The sequence below is a fragment of the Rhinopithecus roxellana genome, chromosome 13 (genome assembly GCF_007565055.1).
Source record: "Rhinopithecus roxellana isolate Shanxi Qingling chromosome 13, ASM756505v1, whole genome shotgun sequence".
Lineage (NCBI taxonomy): Eukaryota > Metazoa > Chordata > Mammalia > Primates > Cercopithecidae > Rhinopithecus > Rhinopithecus roxellana.
In genome coordinates, this window is record NC_044561.1 from 98,571,344 (window position 1) to 98,597,704 (window position 26,361).

Consider the following 26,361-nt stretch of genomic DNA (forward strand, 5'->3'; position numbering starts at 1 on the left):
GCTAAAAAAAATCAGAATTCTGTGCTGGGTTATGGTTGGCTCTATCAGAGTCACTTATGAATGTATTACTACTGTTCTCTTTTCATTCATTCCCCAATTTAATAGCTTTTGGGCACCGGTGGGTGTGCCCAGTGTAAGCTCTCATGGCACACCTGCTAGTTAAAGGGAGGCAGCGGGTGTGTCCAGCCTGTTCCATGTGACATGCTAAGCATGAGCTATCTGCTTTCTAGGCTATTTCCTTTGCCAAAATGGCAACCAGCTTCTTTCTTTTAATACCAAGGCATTTCTCTTTTGGTTTCTTTGCTTAGAGTGGAGAGTGATTTTTTAAAGAAAATAGGGATTTCAGGAACTTTTTATGTTAACAGTTTTTTAGACGGTTGCCTGACAGTTGTATTCTCTGACTGTGGTATGGTCAATTAAGTCAATTACGTTTAAACATCTGTTGACATGTTTAAAAAATGCCTATTAAAGTACCTGGGCCGGGTGTTGTGGTTCACACCTGTAATCCCAGCACTTTGGGAGGCTGAGGTGGGAGGATTGTTTGAGGCCAGGAGTTCAAGACCAGCCTAGGCAACATAGCAAGACTCCTGTTTCTATATTAAAAAAAAAAAAAAAAAAAAATAGCTGAGTGTGGTGGCCAGCTTAAAAAAAACCAGTACCTGGCTAGAAAAATGTAGATGGTTTCGCTAGGTTTCATGCCATACTATCTATCTCATTTATGGAGCAAACTCTAGTCTATGTAGCATTGCAGAAATGAGTCATGTGTCCCAGGGGCAGGCAGGCACATGTAGCCACCCATTGAGTAGTCTGTCCATCTGTATCTGCCCATCTATCCATCCACTTGGTGACCAGGTGCTGTTGAACAAATCATTGTTGAATAAATTGTGTCTTTTGCCCTCACAGAGCCTAAGGTCTAGTTTGTGGGGTGTCTGAAATCCCTAATTGGCTACTGTTGTCCTCTTCAGTGTCTCTAAAGACAAACCAGGGATCTGTTTGGAGACCTATTTTCTGATACCACTGGTAGCTTGAGGAATTTTCCCATTTTGGTTAAGGTAATTAAAAGCAGTAGGCCGGGGCTGGGCGTGGCGGCTCCTGCCTGGAGGCTCGTGCCTGGAATCCCAGCACTTTGGGAGACTGAGGCGGGCAGATTGCTTGAGCTCAGGAGTTCGAGACCAGCCTGGCCACCATGGTGAAACCTCGTCTCTACTAAAAATACAAAAATTAGCCAGGCACGGTGGTGCATGCCTGTAATTCCTGCTGTACAGGAGGCTGAGGCAGGAGAATCGCTTGAACCTGGGAGGTAGAGTTTGCAGTTAGTCAGGATCGTGCCACTGCACTCCAGCCCAAGCGACAGAGTGAGACTGTCTCCTAAAAAAAAAAAAAAAAAAAAGGTCAACAGTAATAATTTGAAATTATATGGTGCTTTGTACATGTAAATTGAAGCTTTTTAAAAACGTATTTATATTTAATCCTCTTAGGCTTTTTAAATTTAAACATCTTACAGTCCTTCCTGACGTGTTTCCTGGCCTTTCCCATAAAACTCTCACACACCAGTCTGTCGGTTCTGAGTGCCCAGTAACCTCATTAATTCATTTTCATGCCCTGCTGTTCCTCCAGTTGTTCTCTGGGCTTCCTTTTATTCTTTCGGTAGGGAACCATCCTCCTCCAGGTTAAGCTGTGCGTTGTAGCCTCTGGGTTGAAACGAGCCCTTTGTGCGCTATGCTGTTCTTCTCATTTTCTCTCTGGCTTTGCTATTTTGAACCTGTTATTTTGTCACAGGTTCTAGGTTCTTGGCTCTCCTGTAATTGAGGTCTGCTTTCAGCTTCACCTTTCATAGGCCTTTCATACATTTATTACATTGTTTAAGTGCCTAATCTGCGCTGGGTAATATTCTTGGTGCTTGGGATGCTGCAGGGAGATTCCCAGCCCACATGGAGCCCACACTGTAGGGAGCTGGACAATGAGAGCTGGTGCTGTGAAGAGGAATCTGGCAAGGCTTGGGGGATTAAGTGTGGGGATGGGAGTTGATATTTTGGGAAGGGTAGACAGGGAGGAAGGTATATTAGTCTGCTAACACTGCCATAACAAAAATAGCACAGTGTGGGTGGCTTAAACAACGGAAATTTGTTTCTTACAATTCTGGAGTCTGGGAAGTCCAAGGTCAAGGTTCTGGCCTATTTAGTTTTTGGTAAGGGCTTTCTTCCTGGCTTGTAGGTGGCCATCTTCTTGATGAGTCCTCACATGGCCTTTTCTTGGTGCCATTTATCTCTTTCTGTTCAAGCACTGTTGATCACACCTGTAATCCCAGCACTTCGGGAGGCTGAGGCAGGAGGATCGCTTGAGACCAGTCTAGGCAACATAGTGAGACTCTGTCTCTACAAAAAAAAAAAAAATTCACTGGACGTGGTGGTGTGTGCCTGTAGTCCCAACTACTCAGGAGGCTGAGGTGGGAGGATTGCTTGTCCAGGAGGTTGAGGCTGCAGTGAGCCATGATTGTGCCACTGCACACCAGCCTGGGTGACAAAGCTAGACTTTGTTTAAAAAAATAAAATTTTCCTATTGGATCAGGGCCCCATCCTTAAGAACTCATTTAAACTCGGTTACCTCCTAAAGCTTCTATCTCTAAATACAGCCACATTGTGGGGGTAGGGCTTCAACATAATGAATTCTTTCAGTGGTGGTGGGGGATACAGTTGAGTTCATAGCAGAGGGCTTGAGTCATCTTTGACTAAAGATGTGAAGGGAGTGAGGCATGTGGAGATCTGGGAGAAAGATCATTCTGAGGGGAGGAAACAGCAGATGCAAAGGCCCTGAGGCAGGAGGAGGGGAGAATTTGGTCTGGAGGTCAGAGAAACCATGGGGGTCAGATCACTTAAGGCCATGCGGACCACTGTAAGCCCTGCAGATTTTACCATGAGGGTGGTAGGAGCCACTGGAGGGTTTTGGAATAAAGAAGGGAGGTGGACTGATCTAGCTTTTAGCAAGCACACTCTAGGCATTGCTGTGTGAGAGAGATGGAAGGCAGGACAGCAAGGAGACCAGCCAGATGGCCAGTGCAGGGCTGAGGGGAGACTAGTGGGATTTCAGGGTGAGGTTGAGATTTGCTAATGAACCAAAAAGAAAATTGAGGAGGACTCCGAGGTTCTGGTCTTAGTACCTAGAAAGAAAGTGGCCATTAACTGAGATGCTGGAGGAGCCAGTTTAGGCCATGTTAAGTTGTAATGCCAACCCAACATACCCACATGCAGTAGAAAAGCAAGGGTGGAGATTTTTAGGGGAGGTCATCTTCAGTGGAAATCTAAATCTTGGGAGCTTCTCATTGTCCTTTGTCCCAGTTTTCAACTTTGACCTCAGGTGACCTCAGCTAAGTCCGTGACCTCAGATCTAGGCGTCTCTAAGGCCCTCTATGGAAATTCCATCCTTAAAGGAGAGTGGTTTTGTCTGGTGAGTGATCAGGAAAAATCTTCACTCGTGAGTTTTTTTTTTTTTTTTGGAGACAGAATCTTGCTCTGTCGCCCAGGCTGGAGTGCAGTGGTGCCATCTTGGCTCACCGCAACCTTCGCCTCACGGGTTCAAGCGATTCTCCTGCCTCAGCCTCCCAAGTAGCTGGGATTACGGGTGCATACCACCACACCCGGCTAATTTTTGTATTTTTAGTAGAGATGGAATTTCACCATGTTGACCAGCTGGTCTCGAACTCCTTACCTCGTGATCCGCCCACCTCGACCTCCCAAAGTGCTGGGATTACAGGCGTGAGCCACTGCGCCTGGCCCACTCATGAGTTTTGCCCAAAGCAGCTGATGGCTCAGGCTTCCTTCTCAAAGACATCATCTCACTGAGCGCCTGGTAGAGGTCATCCATGTCTGTGTGTAACTCTTACAGAGTTGAATCCTTCCATCTTCTAAGTTGAATGGAAGTGCAGTTTGATAAGGGGCACTTCTCTGTTGTACCTTCTCCAAGCAATAGAAGGGAACCTAGAAAGACAAGAGAGCCCCATGTGATAAGACCAAGGAAACAGTGATAGTGCCCATAGGTATCGATTATGTATTGCGCACTTGAAGTTATTATTGCTAGTCCTAGCAACAGGCAGGCAAGGTGGCTTCTGGTCCTTCATTTATTGATGAAGGCTTGGGTACCTTCTGTAAGTTAATTCCTGAGTCTTGAATTCTGTTCCATTAAACTACTGTGGAACACTATTCCCAGCTCTCGTCTGAAACTCAGGGTTTCTAAGTTCCTGTTAGTGTAGAAGAGGGCAGACAAGCCAGTGTCAGTTGAGTGCCAGGGAGCTCTGCCCAGCACTCCTGTGTTCTCTCACGTCGATCAGTCTCTGCAGCCCTGTGGGATGGGTGTTATCGCTTTTCATCCTTCAGCTGAGGATGCTGAGGTGTGGCAGGAGGGCAGCTCCTTGCCTGGGGTCTTAGCGCTGCCAAGTAGAGTCAGGATTTGACCCTAGGCCAGTCTGTTGCCAAGCTCGAAGTTAGACTCAAATCATGCTATGCTTCTGTGTTCTAGGATGACTTTTGGGGACTTGGGATAGAAAGTAGGGTTAGGAGGCCGGGCGCGGTGGCTCAAGCCTGTAATCCCAGCACTTTGGGAGGCCGAGACGGGCGGATCACGAGGTCAGGAGATCGAGACCATCCTGGCTAACACGGTGAAACCCTGTCTCTACCAAAAAAAATACAAAAATCTAGCCAGGCGAGGTGGCGGGCGCTTGTAGTCCCAGCTACTCGGGAGGCTGAGGCAGGAGAATGGCGGGAACCCGGGAGGCGGAGCTTGCAGTGAGCTGAGATCCGGCCACTGCACTCCAGCCCTGGCGATAGAGCGAGACTCCGTCTCAAAAAAAAAAAAAAAAAGAAAGTAGGGTTAGGCTAGAGAAGGTGGGAATGACATTCCAGATTGAGGGATCAGTGTGAGCAAAGGGTGGAACGGGAGAGGCATGTGACTGGGAGAGGGTAACTGTGAGTTAGGACAGTTGGAAGGATGTGATGGGGGTCAGGTGGAGAGGTCCTTTGACACTATATTACGGGGCTTGAATCCTTGTCTGGAAAGCCACGGGGAGATTCCCAGAAGGGGAGTTACTTGTTCAGATGTGCATTTTAGAAAATTTTGGGGTGGAGTAAAGGGTGCACTGGGAGGAGGCTGAGGCTGAGTTGAAACAGGATCATCTCCTCTCTCTCGCTCCTGCCTTGTTTGCCTGTGGTTCATTCCTGGCTACAGTGTTTGCCTTTATGCACCCTAACTTGGATTCCTTCTGTCAGTTCCCCTGTTTGTTCCTGTAGGAATCTTCTACCCACCACCTCAATGCTCACACATTTTTCCCCCACCACTGGCTTTGCTTTGTTCAAGTGAATGTATAAACATACCCCCAACTCCATTTAATTAAATTTGAATAAGCTTTTTCATTCTGGACCATCATTTCATCTCAGAGTTCTTGGCTTTGTAACTGAGGGTCTTCTCCACCCTGCTTCAGACCGAAAGCACTGCTGTGTCCTTGGTCTTCATGGAGGAAACACAATTTCTTTTTTTTTTTTTTCTGAGACGGAGTTTTGCTCTTGTTGCCCAGGCTGGAGTGCAATGGTGTGATCTGGGCTCACTGCAGGCTCCACCTCCTGGGTTCAAGTGATTCTCCTGCCTCAGCCTCCCAAGTAGTTGGGATTACAGTCACCTGCAACCGCACCCGGCTAATTTTTGTATTTTTTTTTTTTTTGAGACAGAGCCTCACTCTGTTGCCCTGGCTGGAGTGCAGTGGTGAGATCTTGGCTCACCGCAACCTCTGCCTCGCGGGTTCAAGCAGTTCTTCTGCCTCAGCCTCCTGAGTAGGTATGCCTGACTAATTTTCATATTTTTGGTAGAGATGGGGTTTCACCATATTGCCCAGGCTGGTCTCGAACTCCTGACCTTGTGATCCACCCGCCTCAGCCTCCCAAAGTGCTGAGATTACAGGCGTGAGCCACGGTAGCTGGCCAACACAATCTCTTATACATTCTCCTTTAGAAGGGATTTCAGCCTCAGATTTGGTTTGGCTTTATTGACTCTTCTCCAGGGCTAGCTAAAATCATTTGCTGTCTCCAAAGGCAAATCGCCTAGCTGGGGGCTAACTACAACACCTTCGTCGCCAAACATGGATCTCATTCTGAAGATCTAGGGTGGGCCCCGAAAATGTGCATTTCTCACAAGTTCTCAGGTGACAGGGATGCTGTTGGTGGAGGAATCACCAGCATCTGGTTTTGTAAATAAGGTTTAATTGCAACACAGCCAAGCTCACTCAAGAGACCATGTAACTCTGGCCCTTTATAGACTCTTCACAGAAAACATTTGGTGATCCTTGCTTCACAGTAAGGTATATGTGATCAGTGTTGAGAATTTTCTTTGGAATTTGTTTATCTGTATCTATATATTGTTTGAGACAGGGTCTCACTGTGTCACCCAGGCTGGAGTGCAGTGGTGAGATCTCTGCTCACTGGCAGCTTCTGCCCCCTGGGCTCAGGAGATGCTCCCACTTCAGCCTCTCGAGTAGCTGGGACTACAGGCGTGCACCACCACACCCAACTAATTGTTGTATTTTTTCTAGAGACAGGGTTTCACCATGTTTTTAGAGATGGGGGTCTCCTGTGTTGCCCAGGATGGTCTCGAACTCTTGAGTTCAAGCCTCCTAAAGTTCTGGGGTTACAGCCATGAGCCACTGTGCCTAGCCCAAGTTCATATATTTGTTATCAAGAGCTTCTTTGATATTTGTATTTATAGACATTGCTTCACAAATTTTTCCGCAGATGCATGATATGGGGGAATGTATGCATATTTAAAAGTGTCTGGAATATAACAAGCATGACACTTCTTTTAAGTCTTTTCTGTTTTATCTAAAATTAATGTGAATTTCTCATTCTGTTTCAGAAACATCAGTGCTTGTTTTAATATAAAACATTTTTCTTCCATATTCTTTGAGTAAAGTTGACACTACTATTTATGTTGTTTTTGATCTTTACCTGCTTGAGAAACATGTACAGGTTGGGTATCCCTTCTCTGAAGTGCTTATGACTAGAAAGTGTTTTGGATTTGGGTTTTTAAATTTTTTTTTATTTTGGCATATTTGCATTATACTTACCAGTTGAGCATTCCTGATTTGTTAATCTGAAATTCAGAATGCTTCAGTGAGCATTTTCTTTTGAGTGTCTTCTTGGCACTCAGAAAGTACTGAATTTTGGAGCCTTTCAAATTTTGGACTTTTGAATTAGGAATACTCAACCTGTGTTAAGATTTGCATTTTTTTGTTCTACTTTGCAAATACGTTTTTCTATCCCTTGAATTTAAGTCTGCCGGCCGTGTGCGGTGGCTCACGCCTGTAATCCCAGCACTTTGGGAGGCTGAGGCAGGCGGATCACCTAAGGTCGGGAGTTTGAGACCAGACTGACCAACACGGAGAAACCCATCTCTACTAAAAATAGAAAATTAGCCAGGCATGGTAGCGCATGCCTGTAATCCCAGCTACTTGGGAGGCTGAGGGGGGAGAATCACTTGAATTCGGGAGGCAGAGGTTGCGGTGAGCCAAGATTGCTTCAATTGCACTCTAGCCTGGGCAACAAGAGCGAAACTCCGTCTCCAAAAAAAAAAAAAAAAAATTTGTCAATCTTTTTTTATTTTCCGTGGCTTCATTATCCCAAGGTTTTATAGGTATTCACTCATATTTTCTCTTAGGTCTTTAAAAAAAATTGGCTATAATTAGTGTGATATTTGTTTTGGAGTATTGTATGAAGTGAGGATTATTTGTCCCCTCTAGTTTATATTTTTTAGGTACTATTTATTAATGCATCCTTATTAGCTTAAAAAGTAACACCATGGCCGGGCGCGGTGGCTCAAGCCTGTAATCCCAGCACTTTGGGAGGCCGAGACGGGCAGATCATGAGGTCAGGAGATCGAGACCATCCTGGCTAACACGGTGAAACCCCGTCTCTACTAAAAATACAAAAACTAGCCGGGCGAGGTGGCGGGCGCCTGTAGTCCCAGCTACTCGGGAGGCTGAGGCAGGAGAATGGCGTAAACCCGGGAGGCGGAGCTTGCAGTGAGCTGAGATCCGGCCACTGCACTCCAGTCCGGGCAACAGAGCGAGACTCCGCCTCAAAAAAAAAAAAAAAAAAAAAAAAAAAGTAACACCATAATCATATGCTGAATCCTTGGATCTGTCGTTTTAGTCAGTTTATCTGTTCTTTTGCCATGATCTTACTATTTTGCTCATTATAATCACTTTATAGTAGGCTTTATTATCTCATAATGCCTATGCTCAGTTTTTACTCCACTGTTTTTCAATTTAGGGTTTCAAAATACTCTCCCCACCTCGAGATGGAGTCTCACTCTGTGGCCTAGGCTGGAGTGCAGTGGTGTGATCTTGGCTCACTGCAACGTCTGCCTCCCGGCTTCAAGCGATTCTCCTGTCTCAGCCTCCCGAGTAGCTGGGATTACAGGCATGTACCACCATGCCCAGCTAATTTTTGTATTCTTAGTAGAGACAGAGTTTCACCATGTTAGCCAGGCTGTCAAAATACTTTTAATGGGAAATTTCATTAAATGTATAAGTTAATTTGGGGAGACTTGTCATCTTTATGATATTGACTTATTCTGTGTGTGAACAGAGCAAGTCAGTGTCTCTAGATTTTTCCTAATATGTGGTCTATAGATTACTTATTCTTTTTTTTTTTTTGTGAGATGGAGTCTCTCTCTGTTGCCCAGGCTGGGGTGCAGTGGTGTGATCTCAGCTCACTGCAACCTGCACCTCTCGGGTTCAAACAATTCTCCTGCCTCAGCCTCCTGAGTAGCTGGGATTACAGGTGTGCACCACTACACCCAGCTAATTTTTGTATTTTTGGTAGAGATGGGGTTTCACCATATTGGTCAGGCTGGTCTTGAACTTCTGACCTTGTGATCCACCTGCCTTGGCCTCCCAAAGTGCTGGGATTACAGGGATGAGCCACCCTGCCCGACTGATTACTTATTCTATATTTTAAAGTATTTGCTGGATTGGACATGTGGCTTATACCTGTAATTCCAGTACTTTGGGAAGCTGACATGGGAAGATTGCTTGAGGTCAGGAGGTTAAAACCAGTTTGGGCGTCATAGTGAGACCCCATCTCTGCAAAAATTTTTAAAGTAGCCTAGTGTGGTGGTGTGCATACCTGTGGTCCCACCGACTAGGGAGGCTGATGTGGGAAGAGAACTCTAGCCCAGGAGTTCAAGGCTGCAGGAGTTCAAGGTGCCACTGCACTCCAGCTTGGGCAACAGAGGGAGACACCCTACTCAAAAACAAAGAAAATATCTGGTATTTAGAATGTGATCATCTCCCCTCACGACTCCCTCCCAACCGCTATTACTAACTGGTATAGAGCAGGTATAAAGCAAGTATACTGCTTGCAGTTTGTATGTTGTGGGGTTTTTTTTTTTTTTTTTTTGAGACAGAGTTTTGTTGCCCAGGCTGGAGTCAGTGGTGTGATCTCGGCTCACAGCAACCTCCATCTCCCAGTTTCAAGTGATTCTCTTGGCTTAGCCTCCCAAGTGGAATTATAGGCATGTGCCACCACGCCTGGCCAATTCTGTGTTTTTAGTAGAGACAGGGTTTCACCATGTTGGTCAGGCTGGTCTTGAACTCTTGACCTCTGGTGATCCACCTGCTTTGGCCTCCCACAGTGCTGGAAATTACAGGCATGAGCCACTGTGCCCAGCCTTGTTTTTAATAAGATAAGAGATGGAGGCCAGGGGCAGTGGCTCACGCCTGTAATCCCAGCACTTTGGGAGGCCGAGGTGGGCAGATCACCTGAGGCCAGGAGTTCAAGACCAGCCTGGCCAACATGGTGAAACCCCCTGTCTACTAAAAAAAAATACAAAAATTACTCAGGTGTGGTGGTGCATGCATATAATCCCTGCCACTCAGGAGGCTGAGGCATGAGAATCAGTTGAACCCAGGAAACGGCGGTTGCAGTGGGTCGAGATCACGCCACTGCATTTCAGCCTGGGCCACTGAGTGAGACTCTGTCTCAAAAAAAATTAAATAAAAGGGCCGGGCATGGTGGCTCAAGCCTGTAATCCCAGCACTTTGGGAGGCCGAGACGGGTGGATCACGAGGTCAGGAGATCGAGACCATCCTGACTAACACGGTGAAACCCCGTCTCTACTAAAAAATACAAAAAACTAGCCGGGCGAGGTGGCAGGCGCCTGTAGTCCCAGCTACTCGGGAGGCTGAGCCAGGAGAATGGCCTGAACCCGGGAGGCAGAACTTGCAGTGAGCTGAGATCCGGCCACTGCACTCCAGCCTGGGTGACAGAGCGAGACTCTGTCTCCAAAAAAAAAAAAAAAAAAAAAAAAAAATTAAATAAAAAATGAGATAGAGATGGATGGAATCTTGCTGTGTTGCCCAGGCTGGTCTCCAGCTCCCAGTCTCAAGTGATCCTCTGCCTTGGCCTCCCAAAGCACTGGGATTACAGGGATGAGCCACTGCACCTAGCCAGTCTGTATGTTTTATAACCGACCACCTGTATTAGTCATGGTAGGTAATGCTAGTCAAAAACTGTGGCCTGACAAAGAAAACATTTATTTCTTGCTCACATTTTTTTAGATGGTTCTTTTTTAAGTGGTGACTTGGGGATCTAGGCTCGTTCCATTTTTGTCACAACTGGCAGGAAGATGTGACCTGTAAGTTTGCCATGTAATTTTGTGCGTGGAAGTTTTTTTCATGGGCCAAGCTTGGAAGTAGTAGTATTTCTTCTGAGGTCTGTTGGCTCTATTTTAGGTGCAAGGGCGCTGGGAAGTGGAGTCCTTTGGTGTGTCTGTAAGGAAAATGTAATAGCACCGTGTCTGCTGTACTACTTAACCAAACTCCGTTGTTCTTATTTTTCAGTAGATTCTCTTGAGTTTCTGAGATAGGCAATCATAATACACGTTGAGCATTTCTAATCCCCAAGTCTAAAATTGGAAACTTTTGAGCATTGACAGGATGCCACAAGTGGAAAATTCCATACCTGACCTCATGTCATGGGTTGCAGTCAAAACTTTATTTCATATGCAATTTTTTTTTTTTTTTCTTTTTCTTTTTTGAGACGGAGTCTTGCTCTGCCACCCAGGCTGGAGTGCAGTGGCCGGATCTCAGCTCACTGCAAGCTCCGCCTCCCGGGTTTACGCCATTCTCCTGCCTCAGCCTCCCAAGTAGCTGGGACTACAGGCGCCCGCCTCGTCGCCCGGCTAGTTTTTTGTATTTTTAAGTAGAGACAGGGTTTCACCGTATTAGCCAGGATGGTCTCGATCTCCTGACCTCATGATCCGCCCGTCTCGGCCTCCCAAAGTGCTGGGATTACAGGCTTGAGCCACCGCGCCCGGCCTGCAATTTTTTTTTTTAAGGGATCTTGCTCTGTCACTCAGGCTGTAGTGCAGTAGCAAGATCACGGCTCACTGCAGCCTTGATCTCCTAGGCTCAAGTAATCTTCCTGCTTTGGCCTTCCAAAGTGCCAGGATTACAGGTGTGAGCCATTGCACGTAGCCATTATACACAAAATTATTTAAAATATTGAGTAGAATTACCTTCAGGCTATGTGTATAAGGCGTATATTAAACATAAATGAATTTTGTGTTTAGACTAGGGTCCCAATCTCAAGATATCTCAGTATATATATATATGCAAATATTCCAAAATCAGAAAAGATACAAAATTGGAAACACTTCTAGTCCCAAGCACTTTATACAAGGAATACTTAACTTGTGATTGCAAATGATCATTTTGTCTTTTTTTCGCCCTTCCCATAATTTGCTATTTGTTTTTCTTTTCTTTTCTTTTTTTTTTTTTTTGAGACGGAGTCTCGCTCTGTTGCCCAAGCTGGAGTGCAGTGGCATGATTTCCATTCACTGCAACCTCCGCATCCCAGGTTCAAGTGATTCTCCTGCCTCAGCCTCCTGAGTAGCTGGGACTACAGGCACTTGCCACCACGCCCAGCTAATTTTTATATTTTTAGTAGAGATGGGGTTTCACCACATTGGCCAGGCTGGTGTCGAACTCCTGACCTTGTGATCTGCACACCTCGGCCTCCCAAAGTGCTGGGATTATAGACATGTGCCACCACGTCCAGCTAATTTTTTTATTTTTAATAGAGACAGGGTTTCACCATATTGGCCAGGCTGATCTCGAACTCCTGACCTCAGGTGATTGGCCACCCTCTGTTTCCCAAAGTGCTGGGATTTACAGGCATGAGCCACCACGCACAGCCAGCTACTTTCTGTTTTGTTTGTTTGTTTGCTTTTTGTTTTTGAGTTGGAGTTTTGCTCTTGTTGCCCAAGCTGAAGTGCAATGTTGTGATCTTGGCTCACTGCAACCTCTGCCTCTGGGGTTCAAACGATTCTCCTGCCTCAGCCTCCTGAGTAGCTGGGATTATAGGCGCCCACCACGGCGCCCAGCTAATTTTTGTATTTTTTAGTGGAGACAGGGTTTTGCCATGTTGGCCAGGCTTGTTTTGAACTCCTGACCTTAAGTGATCCATCTGCCTTGGCCTCCCAAAGTGCTGGGATTACAGGCGTGAGCCATCACGCAAGGCCAACTGTTTTTTTTTGTTTTTGTTTTTTTAATGCGTTGTAGAGTACTTGCAGAATAGGTTTAACTGTCATAGTTCTTTTTTTTTTTTTTTGAGACGGAGTCTTGCTCTGCCACCCAGGCTGGAGTGCAGTGGCCGGATCTCAGCTCACTGCAAGCTCCGCCTCCCGGGTTCACGCCATTCTCCTGCCTCAGCCTCCCGAGTAACTGGGACTACAGGCGCCGCCACCTCGCCCGGCTAGTTTTTTGTATTTTTTAGTAGAGACGGGGTTTCACCGTGTAGACCAGGATGGTCTCGATCTCCTGACCTCGTGATCCTCCCGTCTCGGCCTCCCAAAGTGCTGGGATTACAGGCTTGAGCCACCGCGCCCGGCCAACTGTCATAGTTCTTATTTTCACTTTTTACTCAAATGCAATATTGTAAATAGTCTTTAGTGGTATTCAAGAAGTGTCCTAATTACAGTCTCATACATAGTGTTTTTTTGTTTTATTTTGTTTTTTGTTTTTTTTTTGAGATGGAATCTCACTGTGTTGCCCAGGCTGGAGTGCAGTGGTGCGATCTCGGCTCACTGCAAGCTCCGCCTCCCGGGTTCACGCCATTCTCCTGCCTCAGCCTCCTGGGTAGCTGGGACTACAGGTGCCTGCCACCTTGCCCGGCTAAGTTTTTGTATTTTTAGTAGAGATGGGGTTTCACTGTGTTAGCCAGGATGGTCTCCATCTCCTGACCTCCTGATCCGCCTGCCTCGGCCTCCCAAAGTGCTGGGATTATAGGCGTGAGCTACCGCGCACGGCCACGTAGTGTTTTTTTTTTTTTTAGTGAACAAAGCTCAGCATCTTGACATTGACTCTGGAATCCTCACAGATATTCTTGGTAGTCTCTCCCTGATAGTGATAATTCTCTAAATTTTTGTTTCCTTGCTGATTTGAAGATGACCTCAGATTTCTTGACGTGAGGAGTTTCGCGAGTGATCTTTCTTCAGGTTTGTCCCCAGGGCTTCTGTTTTAGCCCAGGCTGTTGGATTATGCAGCTGCTCGCATCTTCTGTGTCAGAGATCCTGACCTGCGGTCTTTGAAAATGTTGTCTCCCTCTGAGAAGTTTGATGGGTTCTTGTTCCTCTTCCTTTATTCTTTCATCCACTCAAAGATAAACTGAATAAATGAGCAATATCGATTTTGTTCCTTCTCCTTTCTCTCCTCTAGTTGACCCTTGGCTTCTGTTTGAGTTCTTTTTGCGCTTGCTTCTGGACCCCTAGTGTGAGTTTGGGGCCTGCATGTCCAGGCTGCCCACCTGCAGCCCTGCAGTCCCCATTTCCAGTGATGGTGCACCCTTCCCTGTGGAGCTCCCCTCGTGATCTGCAGTAGACTTCACCAGAAGGGGCCTGAATTTAGTGGGAGTAGGAAGCTCCTCTGAGCCCTGAGAGGTAGGTGGAGGAGGGAAGCGTGTTACTTGACTCACCAAAGTAGATACCAGGGTCAACTTTACTTTTTCTGGTATTTAGTTCCGTGCTTACAATGATGCTTTAAAGGGACTTCAGCTTTTTTTCAATTTCTCTTTTTGACTCTGAGATCTCGCACTTACTGTTTTATTTCTTGAATACTGTCAACTGCTAAAATGTATTTTCCAGACTTTTTGTTTTGACTGATCCACTTCTCTCTATTTATATTCATCTGTGTATGTGTGTGTGTGTATGTATCTCAGACGAAAGTTTCGAGGCCAGGCGCGGTGACTCATGCCTGTAATCCCAGCACTTTGGGAGGCTGAGGTGGATTGAACCAGACGAGAGTCTGTGGGCATGACAGGAGAGGGACTCCCAATGTCCAGGAGTTCAAGAGCAGTTTGGCCAAAATGGTAAAACCCCATCTTTACTAAAAATACAAACATTAGTTAGACGTGGTGGCAGGCAGCTGTAATCCCAGCTACTCAGGGGGCTGAGGCAGAATTGCTTGAACCCAGGAGGTGGAGGCTGTAGTGAGCTGAGATCGCACCACTGCACTCCAGCCTGGGCAACAGAGGGAGACTCCATCTCAAAAAAAGAAAAAGTTTCATGGCCGGGCGTGGTGGCTCACGCCTGTAATCCTAACACTTTGGGAGGCCTAGATGGGTGGATTGCCTGAGCCCAGGAGTTCGAGACCAACCTGGGCAACATGATGAAACTTTGTCTCTACTAAAAATACAAAATATTAGCTGGATATTGTGGTGCACTCCTGTAATTCCAGCTACTTGGGAGGCTGAGGCATGAGAATCACTTGAACCCGGGAGGCGTAGGTTGCAGTGAGCCGAGATTGTGCCGCTGCACTCCAGCTTGGGCAAAAAAAAAAAAAAAAAGGTTTCACACCACACTACATAACCTTTGTTTTTTCTTTTTGTGGCGAAAGGGGTCTCTCTGTGTTGCCTTGGCTAGTCTGGAACTCCTGAGCTCAAACCATCCTGCCCCTGCCCCTGCCTCTGCTGGGATTGTAGGCATGAGCCACTGCATCCAGCCAGATAACCTTTTAGGCCGTGTCGTTTGAAATTTTCTATGCTGATTTCATGATAAAAATTTTGGTTATGATGTCCTAAATTGATACGGGCCTTTAAGTAGAAAGGTTAATTATTCATACTATCCTATGGGAAAGGAACCAGACGAGATTCTGTGGGCATGGCAGGAGAGGGACTCCCTATATCCAGAATAACACATAAGAAAGCTTCATTGAGATAATTTACATAAAATTCACTTATTTAAAGGATAGGCTTCAGTAGTTGGTAGCATGTTCACTGAGTTTCATAACCACTACCATCTGGCTGTCATTTGTGGTTACTCTCCCTTCTCCCCTTTTCACCCAGCCCCTGGCGACACTAATCCACAGTCTGTTTCTATAGCTGTGCTCTTTTGGACATATAAATGGTATCATACAATATGTGGTTTGGGCCAGGCATGGTGGCTCATGCCTGTAATCCCAGCACTTTGGGAAGCCAAGGCTGGCAGATCACCTGAGCTCAGGAGTTGAAGTCCAGCCTGACCAACATGGTGAAACCCCGTATCTACTAAGAATACAAAAATTAGCTGGGCATGGTGGCGCGTGCCTGTAGTCCCAGCTACTAGGCACACTGAGGTGGGGGTATCGCTTGAACCCGAGTGGCAGAGGTTGCAGTGAGCGAGATTGTGCTACTGCACTCCAGCCTGGGCAACAGAGCAAGACCCTGTCTCAAAAAAAAATGTATTTTTTTTGTGATAGACATTTTCACTTAGCTTGATGTTTTCAAGGTTTATCCATGTTACAGTGTGTGTCAGTGCTTTCACTTTATTGCTGAATAATGTTCCATTGTATGGATGTATACCACATTTTGTTTATCCATTAATTAGTTGATGGAGATTTGGGTTATTTTCACATTTGGCTGTTATAAATAATGCTGTTATGAACATCTGAATACAAGTTTTTGTGTGATCATCTTTTTACTTTTCTTGGTGGATACATAGAAGTGGAATTACTGGATCATATGGTAATTCTATGTTTAACATTTTGAGGAGCTGCCAAACGGTTTTCCAAAGTAGGTTCTTCAGAATTATATGAGGGTTCCAATTTCTCCGTGTCCTTGCTGACAGTTGTTACTGCTGCTCTTTTTTTTTTTTTTTTTTTTTTTTTTTTTTTTTTTTTTTTTTTTTTTTTTTGAGACGGAGTCTTGCTCTGCCGCCCAGGCTGGAGTGCAGTGGCCGGCTCTCAGCTCACTGCAAGCTCCGCCTCCCGGGTTTACGCCATTCTCCTGTCTCAGCCTCCCGAGTAGCTGGGACTACAGGCGCCCGCCTCGTCGCCCGGCTAGTTTTTTTTTTTGTATTTTTTAGTAGAGACGGGGTTTCACCGTATTAGCCAGGATGGTCTCAATCTCCTGACCTCATGATCCGCCCGTCTCGGCCTCCCAAAGTGCTGGGATTACAGGCTTGAGCCACCGCGCCCGGCTGCTGCTCTTTTTGATTATAGCCATCCTAATGGGTGTGCACTGGTTTTGGTTTGCATTTCCCTAGCGACTAATGATGTTGAACACCTTTTCATGTGTTTATTGGCCATTTATATGCTACCTTTGCAGAGATGTCTATTCAAATTTTTGGCTCGTTTTTTTGTTTGTCTTTTTGTTTATGTTTGAGGCCAGATCTTGCTATGTTGCCCAGTCTGAAGTGCAGTGGCTTGTTAATAAGAGTGATCATAGCTCACTGCAGCCTCAGATTCCAAGAGATCCTCCTGCCTCAGGCTCCTGAGTAGCTGGACTAGAGGCATGTACCGGGTCATCCAGCTTTCTTCGCCCATTTAGTTAGGTTACTTGTCTTTATATTGTTGAGTTGTAAGAGTTCTTAATATATTCTGCACGACTCCTTTATCTGGTATGTAAATGCCAAATATTTTTTCCCCATTCTGTAAGATTCTTTAAGATTCTTTTTCACTTCCTTGCTGTGTCTTTTTTTTTTTTTTTTTTTTTTTTTTTGAGACGCAGTTTCACTCTTGTTGCCCAGGCTGGAGTGCAATGGCGTGATCTCGGCTCACCGCACTCTCCGCCTCCTGAGTTCAAGTGATTCTCCTGCCTTAGCCTCTTGAATAGCTGGGATCACAGGCATGCACCACCACGCCTGGCTAATTTGTGTTTTTAGTAGAGATGGGGTTTCTCCTTGTTGGTCAGGCTGGTCTCGAACTCCTGACCTCAGGTGATCTGTCCACCTTGGCTTCCCAGAGTCCTGGGATTACAGGCATGAGCCACCGCACCCAGCCTTGCTTGTTTCTTTTGCAGTTAAAAAAGTTTTGTTTTTTTTTATTTGAGGCGGAGTCTCGCTCTGTGGCCCAGGCTGGAGTGAGTGGCCTGATCTCAGCTCCCTGCAAGCTCCGCCTCCCGGGTTCCCGCCATTCTCCTGCCTCAGCCTCCCGAGTAGCTGGGATTACAGGCGTCACCACCTCGCCCGGCTAGTTTTTTGTATTTTTAGTAGAGACGGGGTTTCACCGTGTTAGCCAGGATGGTCTCGATCTCCTGACCTCGTGATCCGCCCGTCTCGGCCTCCCAAAGTGCTGGGATTACAGGCTTGAGCCACCGCGCCCGGCCCAAAAGTTTTAAATTTTGTTAAAGTCTCTATGTATCTGTTTTTCTTTTCTTGCTTGTGATTTTGGTGTCATATCTTAGAAACCACTGCCTAACCCAAGGTCACAAAGATTTACCCCCTCTCCGTTTTCTTCTAAGAATTTTACAGTTTTAGCTCTTAAAGTTGTATCTCTGATCCATTTTAAGTTAATTTTTGTATATGTTTGAGTTAGGGGTCCACCTTCATTCTTTTACATGTGGACTTTTTCTTTTTTTTTTGAGACGGAGTTTCACTCTTGCTGCCCAGGCTGGAGTGCAGTGGCGTGATTTCGACTCACTACAACCTCTGCCTCCTGGGTTCAAGTGATTCTCCTGCCTCAGCCTCCCGAGTAGCTGGGATTATAGGTATGTGCTACCATGCCCGGATAATTTTGTATTTTTAGTAGAGACGGGATTTCTCCATGCTGATCAGGCTGGTCTCGAATTCTCCACCTCAGGTGATCTGCCTGCCTCAGCCTCCCAAAGCATTGGGATTACAGGCATGAGCCACCGTGCCCGGCCACACATTTGGACTTTCAGTTGTCTCATCACCATTTTTTTTTTTTTTTTTGAGACGGAGTCTCGCTCTGTCGCCCAGGCTGGAGTGCAGTGGCCGGATCTCAGCTCACTGCAAGCTCCACCTCCCGGGTTTACGCCATTCTCCTGCCTCAGCCTCCCAAGTAGCTGGGACTACAGGCGCCCGCCACCTCGCCCGGCTAGTTTTTTGTATTTTTTAGTAGAGACCGGGGTTTCACCGTGTTAGCCAGGATGGTCTCAATCTCCTGACCTGGTGATCCGCCCGTCTCGGCCTCCCAAAGTGCTGGGATTACAGGCTTGAGCCACCACGCCCGGCCACCATTTGTTTAAAGGATGACTCTACCTCCCATTACATTGTCCTGATACCCTTTTTTGAAAATCACGTTTAGGTTTATTTGTGGATTCTCAATTGTATTCTGTTAATCTACATGGCTACCCTTATCCTAGTATCTTTGTATGTACTTATACCCCGCTGTCTTAATTAGTATAGCTTCATATTACTTTTGAAATGGGGTAGTGGGAGTCCTCCAATTTTGTTGTTTCTCAAGATTGTTTTGACTATTCTGGGTCCTGTGTATTTCCATAAGAATTTTAGGATCGGCTTGTCAATTTTTGCCAAAAAGGCAGATGGGATTTTGAGAGTGATTGCATTGAATCTGAAGATCAGTTTCGGTAGTATTGCCAAGAATTACGTATTTTTAACTGAAAAATTTCTTGAGACAATATTTATCTGCATGAGGAGCAGTACATTATGATAATTTCTTCTAGCCTAGTCTAGTCTACTTCATTCCATTTTTTCAAATTCAGAAATTGCCATCGGCCACGCGCGGTGGCTCATGCCTGTAATCCCAGCACTTTGGGAGGCCGAGGCGAGCAGTTCATGAGGTCAGGAGTTGGAGACCAGCCTGGCCAACATGGTGAAACCCCATCTCTACTAAAATACAAAAATTAGCTTGGCATGGTGATGCATGCCTGTAATCCCAGCTACTGGGGAGACTGAGGCAAGAGAATGGCTTGAACCCAGGAGGTGGAGGCTGCAGTGAGCTGAGGTTATGCCACTGCACTCCAGCCTGGGTGACAGAGCAAGACTGCGTCTCAAAAAAGAAAAGAGGCCGGGTGCAGTGGCTCATGCCTGTAATCCCAGCACTTTGGGAGGCTGAGGCGGGCGGATCACGAGGTCAGGAGATTGAGCCCATCCTGGCTATCACGGTGAAACCCTGTCTCCACTAAAAATACAAAAAATTAGCTGGGCATGGTGGCATGCGCCTCTGGTCCCAGCTACTCGGGAGGCTGAGGCAGGAGAGTCGCTTGAACCTGGGAGGTGGAGGTTGCGGTGAGCCGAGATCTCGCCACTGTACTCCAGCCTGGGTAACAGAGCGAGATTCCATCTGAAAGAAAAAGAAAGAGAGAAAAGGAAGGAAGGAGAAGGAAATGGAAGGAAGGAAGGAGAAAGAAATGGAAGGAAGGAAGGAGAAGGAAATGGAAGGACATGGAAGGAAAGAAGGAAAGAAATTGCCAACCCCAGCCACTGATTTGAGTACTCACTGTCTCTCATGGACCGTTCATTATCTATTGTTTGAAAAATATGCTTCATGTCAGTGGTCCTCAACCTTGACAGTAAATTGCAGTCACCTGGGAAACTTTAAAAAACTATGGATGCTGGACACATCCATGAGACCGGGATGCAGTTGATGAGAAATTCAGCCCGAGCACTTCCCGGTGATTCCAGGGTACAGCCAGAGCTGAGCACCATTGCTATAAATAAACTAAAATTCAGATATTTATACTGCTTTTAAAGCCTTTTCATAGTCGACTGAATGGGATGGAAATGTGCATGTTGCTAACTTATAGGTCCTTATGTGTCAATTTGATGACAAATGTATTAGGTCTGTTTGTGCACTTTCTCTTAATGTAATACGACCTGTGATGCAGTTCTCCTGAGAAATTGAATCATTATGCTGTTGACTTGCCCGTGGGTGTGTAGGGTTGTCCCTGGTCTATGTAGAGAGCAAAGACAGAGCAGAATGTTTGGAGATCATCTGTCATTTCTCAGGAATTTTCGTGTCTGCCTTTTTGCGGTAGGAAATGGATTGAGAATAATATGTGGGAAATTCACAGCTATTTTAGGAATTGTCATATAGACACCACTAAATCTATTGGTTAGAATTACTGTTGATGTATATGAAGCTATTGGTCAGAATTAAGGTCAGAATTAGTGGAAAAATATCTGGATTGGTGTCCTGTCCTAGAGAGATTAAGGAATATTAGGATTGTGGTGGAATGCTTATATATAAAGTAGCTTATTTTACTCATTGAATATTCTTTTTTTTTTTTTTTTTTTTTTTTTTGAGACGGAGTCTCGCTCTGTCGCCCGGCTGGACTGCAGTGGCCGGATCTCAGCTCACTGCAAGCTCCGCCTCCCGGGTTTACGCCATTCTTCTGCCTCAGCCTCCCGAGTAGCTGGGACTACAGGCGCCAGCCACCTCGCCCGGCTAGCTTTTTGTATTTTTTAGTAGAGACGGGGTTTCACCGTGTTAGCCAGGATAGTCTCGAACTCCTGACCTCATGATCCACCCGTCTCGGCCTCCCAAAGTGCTGGGATTACAGGCTTGAGCCACCGCGCCTGGCCTGAATATTCTTTTATCTGGTTATATTTGAAAGTAAAATGTGGCTGGGTGTAGTGGCTCACACTTGTAATCCCAGCACTTTGGGAGGCCGAGGTGGGCGGTTCACCTGAGGTCGGGAGTTCAAGACCAGCCTGGCCAACATGGTGAAACCCCATCTCTACTAAAAATACGAAAATTAGCTGGGCGTGGTGGCAGCTACCTGTAATCCCAGCTATTTGGGAAACTCAGACAGGAGAATCACTTGAACCAGGTGGCGGACGTTGCAGTGAGCCAGGATTGTGCCATTGCACTCTAGCCTGGGCCACAGAGTAAGACCCTATCTCAAAAAAAGAAAAGAAAAAAAGAAAGTAAAATGTGCAAATATACAATATATATAACTATTTTTTTCAAAGTAGAGATTATGCGGAGGGTATTTAAGCCTGTTTTTTACTGAGCAATGTATCTTAGACATGTAACTAAATAGTCCTTTAAAACATGGTTATTCAGGCCGGGCGCGGTGGCTCAAGCCTGTAATCCCAGCACTTTGGGAGGCCAAGACGGGCGGATCACGAGGTCAGGAGTTCGAGACCATCATGGCTAACACGGTGAAACCCCGTCTCTACTAAAAAATACAAAAAGCTAGCCGGGCGAGGTGGCTGGTGCCTGTAGTCCCAGCTACTCGGGAGGCTGAGGCAGGAGAATGGCGTAAACCCGGGAGGCGGAGCTTGCAGTGAGCCGAGATCCGGCCAGTGCACTCCAGCCTGGGCGACAGAGCAAGACTCCGTCTCAAAAAAAAAACAACAAAAAAACCAAAAAAAACACATGGTTATTCACAGCTCATTTGTGCTGAATACATCATGTTTTATTTGACACATCCTTCTATTAGGTATTTAGCTTATGAGCCATTTTCTGCTGTGGTGGACATAATACAGTGGTGAAAAGCATTGTACCTAAATCTGTGTGCATTTTCCTGAGTATTTCTTTAGACTAAGTTGTTGGAAGGGATATCGTTTGCATTTCTAAGACTTTAACACATACGTAACATACATGCCAGAGATCTCCTGCATTCAGGTTAACACACTGGGAAGTATTGCCATAATAAAACATTTTTTCTTTTTTATGCCAATTTGAGTGAAGAATGGAATCACCATGTTTATTTTGCTTTTCTTTGATACCTAGTGAGTTTGAGCACTTTTTAATGATTCTTTTGGTTATTTATATTTTGTTTGGCTTACTGTGTTTTTTGTCAATTTTTCCAGTCTTGTATCTATCTGTCTCTCTTTCCTGGTGATTTATAGCAGTTATTTTTATATCAAGGACATGAACACTTTGATAAATATTATACATATTTTCCCCATTTGCCTGGTAATTTTGTGATGTATTGGAGAACTAAGTCTTATTTGCAGATCTTTTTCTTTATTTAATTTTCAAATTAGAAGTCTCATTTTTCAAACTTTAAAGTTTCAAAGGAAACATTTTTCTTGAAGATGAATAAAAATCCGTCAGAACATGATTTTGTTTAAAGTATTTTATAGATTTCTTATTTGCTTGTCTACTAAAATAACGCTTGGAACAATCAGCTGCCACCTTTGAATTTAAAAGAAAAATAAAATTTGGAATTGAAGATTTTCCAATATTATTGTCTCTATATTTTAATATTTTTCATATATTTAGACATCTTTTTTGTAGAGACAGGGTCTTTCTATGTTGTCTAGGCTGGTCTTGAACTCTTGGTCCAAAGTCATCTTCCTGCCAGGGCTTCCCAAAATGTTGGGATTGTAGGTATGAGCCACCATGCTGGCCCCATTGTCTCAGTAAATGTGAACCTTAAGTTTGGGCGCTTTTGGTGTTTAGACCCTTTGGGTACACATAATGTCCTTTGGGTTGATGGTGCTCTTTTGTGTTAATTTCTTTCTTTTTTTATTTGAGATAGAGTCTCGCCCCGTTGCCCAGGCTGGAGTGCAGTGGTTGTGATCTCGGTTCACCGTAACCTCCGCCTCCCGGGTTCAAGCGATTCTCCTGCCTCAGCCTCCTGAGTAGCTGGGATTACAGGTACACGCCACCAAGCTCAGCTAATTTTTGTGTTTTTAGTAGAGACAGGATTTTGCCATGTTGGCCAGGCTGGTCTCAAACTCCTGATTTCGTGATCGCCTGCCTCAGCCTCCCAAAGTACTGAGATTACAGACGTGAGCTCCCGCGCCCAGCCCTTTGTAGTAATTTCTTAGTTTTGATCCAGTAGTATTAAATTGGAGACTTTTGCATTATACTTAGATAATATCCTTAAATAACTCTTTCTAATTTTGTCCTGTAGGCCTCTTGTTTAAAAATCGGCATCTCTTTGTATTCCAGCTCTCGGGAAGCACTTGTCCTAGCTAGGTTTTAGGGGCTTGCTAGTCTTGTTGGCTCCTTGAGGTTGTGGAGGGTGGCTTAATGTGTGTAGCTTCATAGCATCTGGCTCAGCACAGCTCAGAATAGGTACTACACATGCCCTGTGTGCATATCCTGACATTTTCCCTTTAACCGTCCCTAGGAGAAATGAGACCAGTATGGGTTCTGGTTCTGGGGCTGCCTCCAACTGGGTGTAAGACTCTCTTTCCCCTCTGTGCCTTCCATTGCCAGTGGTGAGCCGGGTTGCAGGATTTCTAAGCACCTTGTATTCATTCTTTCCACCCCCTTCATTGAGCACTGTCTTTCGGCAGGGTGCTGGGGAGAAGCAGCCTGCCCAGGCTTAGCCATTTCTAGGTCGTCCTCGTTTTGAGTTCACATTTCTGACCTCTAGTTACTTTAATCTGGTTATTATCTAATCGTGATCACTCCTAGACATTTTGCAGAGGTTTAGAAAGTTTTGGGGCTAACAGACATAAAATAGGCTTTTCAGCTTAGTTGAAGGTCAACAATGCTTGTTCACACGCAAAGGCACAGTTTATAAAGGGAAAAATAGAACCATTTATGTTAACCAAGCTTGACTTATTAGCACCGATAGCTGCCATGGGAGTGTTTTTTTAAGTTTGTCATTTTGCCAGGAATGTAAATTGGGGCATTACTCCTTAGATCTTCATGTAATTAGGAGGATGGACAAAGCCCCTATTTTTCTTGAATCAGAAGTTTATTATCCCATTTATAATATGGGAGTAAGGAAAGGTGTCTGTAATTTTTTTGTTTGTTTTTGTAGAGACCCTTGTTATGTTGCCCAGGCTGGTCTTGAACTTCTTGGCTCAAGCGATCCTCTTGCCTCAGCCTCCTAAAGTGCTGAGATTATACAGTGTGAACCACTGCCAGTATCTTTACTTTTTTGATGATAAGTACAACTTAGGCATTGAGCAAAACTATTTTTAATGACTTGTCTTGCATATATATTTATGAGTTTTGAGCTTTTAAAAAATCACAAATAGGGCCGGGCGCAGTGGCTCAAGCCTGTAATCCCAGCACTTTGGGAGGCCGAGACGGGTGGATCACGAGGTCAGGAGATCGAGACCATCCTGGTCTACAACCGTGAAACCCTGTCTCTACTAAAAAAAAATACAAAAAACTAGCCGGGAGAGATGGCGGGCGCCTGTAATCCCAGCTACTCGGGAGGCTGAGGCAGGAGAATGGCGTGAACCCGGGAGGCGGAGCTTGCAGTGAGCCGAGATTGCACCACTGCACTCCAGCCTGGGTCACAGAGCGAGACTCTGTCTCAAAAAAAAAAAAAAAAAAAAAAAAAAAATCACAAATAGGCCAGGTATGGTAGCTCACACCTGTAATCCTAGCACTTAGGGAAGCTGAGGCAGGAGGATCACGTGAGCTCAGGAGTTCGAGACCAGCCTGGGCAGCATGATGAAATCTCGTCTCTCTCTCTCTCTCTCTCTCTCTCTCTCTCTCTTTTTTTTTTTTTTGAGACGGAGTCTCGCTCTGCCACCCAGGCTGGAGTGCAGTGGCCGGCTCTCAGCTCACTGCAAGCTCCGCCTCCCAGGTTCACGCCATTCTCCTGTCTCAGCCTCCCGAGTAGCTGGGACTACAGGCGCCCGCCTCGTCGCCCGGCTAGTTTTTTATATTTTTAGTAGAGACGGGGTTTCACCATGTTAGCCAGGATGGTCTCGATCTCCTGACCTCGTGATCCGCCCGTCTCGGCCTCCCAAAGTGCTGGGATTACAGGCTTGAGCCACCGCGCCCGGCCAGTTTTTTTTTTTTTTTTTTTTTGAGACAGAGTCTCGCTCTCTCCCCAGGCTGGAGTGGTGCAGTGGTGCAGTCTCAGCTCACTGCAGCCTCTGCCTCCCCTTTCAAGTGATTCTCCTGCCTCAACCTTCCTAGTAGCTGGGACTACAGGTGCATGCCACCATGCCCAGCTAATTTTTGTAGTTTTTTAGTAGGGTCGGGGTGGGAGGGTTTCACCTTGTTGGCCAGGCTGGTGTTGAACTCCTGACCTCGTGATCCACCCACCTCAACCTCCCAAAGTGCTGGGATTACAAGAGTGAGCCACTGCGCCCAGCCTGAGATCTTGTCTTTATTAAGAAAATAAATAAAAATATAACACGTGTTCATTAATAATGGGTAAAGTAGAAAAGCAAAAAGAAATAGGATACCACCTGCATCTGAAACCCTGGGAGGATCCAGTTAATATTGTAGTAAGTGTCCCAGAATGCCTGTCTTGCTGAAGAAGTCATGTTCATAAAGAGAGAGATGTTCTGCCTTTTTTCACCCCACTTTGTAATAGATCATAACTATTTCCCTGTGTCATGATAGAGTACTGCAGAATGGCCCTGTAGTATTTTATCATACAGTGTTTTACTATCGCAATTTATTCATGTAGTGCTTACATAGTGGATTCTACTTGTCCTACAATTGAAGTGTATATAATTATATTCATCTAGTTACTTTTCTAGAACAATGATTTTATTGGATATGCATTTTTGTTATTTTTTTTGAGATGGAGCTTCGCTAAGCCACCCAGGCTGAAGTGCGGTGGTGTGATCTCGGCTCACTGCAACCTCTGCCCCCCTGGTTCAAGCGATTCTCCTGCCTCAGCCTCCCGAGTAGCTGGGACTACAGGCAGGCGTGCGCCACCCTGCCTGGCTACTTTTTGTATTTTTAGTAGAGACAGGCTTTCACCATGTTGGCCAGGATAGTCTTGATCTCTTGACCTCATGATCCACCTGCCTCGGCCTCCTGAAGTGCTGGGATTACAGGCATGAGCCACCGCACCCAGCCTGGATATACATTTTAAAGGAGGTGGATATTAAACATTTTAAAATTATTTTGACCAAAAACATCTAGCTGAAAATGATGGTGAATATTTCTCTGATTTTGGAATGGGGAGGGACTTTCTTTTCTTTTTGGGATGAAGTCTTGCTCTTGTCCCCCAGGCTGGAGTGCAATGGCGTGATCTCGGCTTACTGCAACCTCTGCATCCTGGGTTCAAGCGATTCTCTTGCCTCAGCCTCCCAAGTAGCTGGGATTACAGGCGCCTGCCACCATGCCCTATTACTTTTGTGTTAGAAAGTCCCTCCCTGGCCGGGCACGGTGGCTCACGCCTGTAATCCCAGCATTTTGGAAGGCCAACATGGGCAGATCACCTGAGGTCAGGAGTTTGAGACCAGCCTGGCCAA

The 26,361-nt window shown here is 45.7% G+C and overlaps 1 protein-coding gene across 12 annotated transcripts in view; it reads left to right on the top strand.

The window, feature by feature from the left end:
- The window catches only part of SLC23A2 (solute carrier family 23 member 2), a 151,320-nt gene that overhangs the window by 1,340 nt on the left and 123,619 nt on the right, over nt 1-26,361 (top strand). Inside the window, exon 1 of one of the 12 annotated variants that reach the window (XM_030915020.1) lies at nt 22,773-22,828. The exons of 10 other annotated variants lie outside the window; for them this stretch is intronic. The gene's annotated coding sequence lies outside the window, so the exon portion shown is untranslated. Of the gene's footprint in view, nt 1-22,772; nt 22,829-26,361 lie in introns of those variants that run through there. One more of the 12 variants, XM_030915021.1, reaches the window with a different exon arrangement.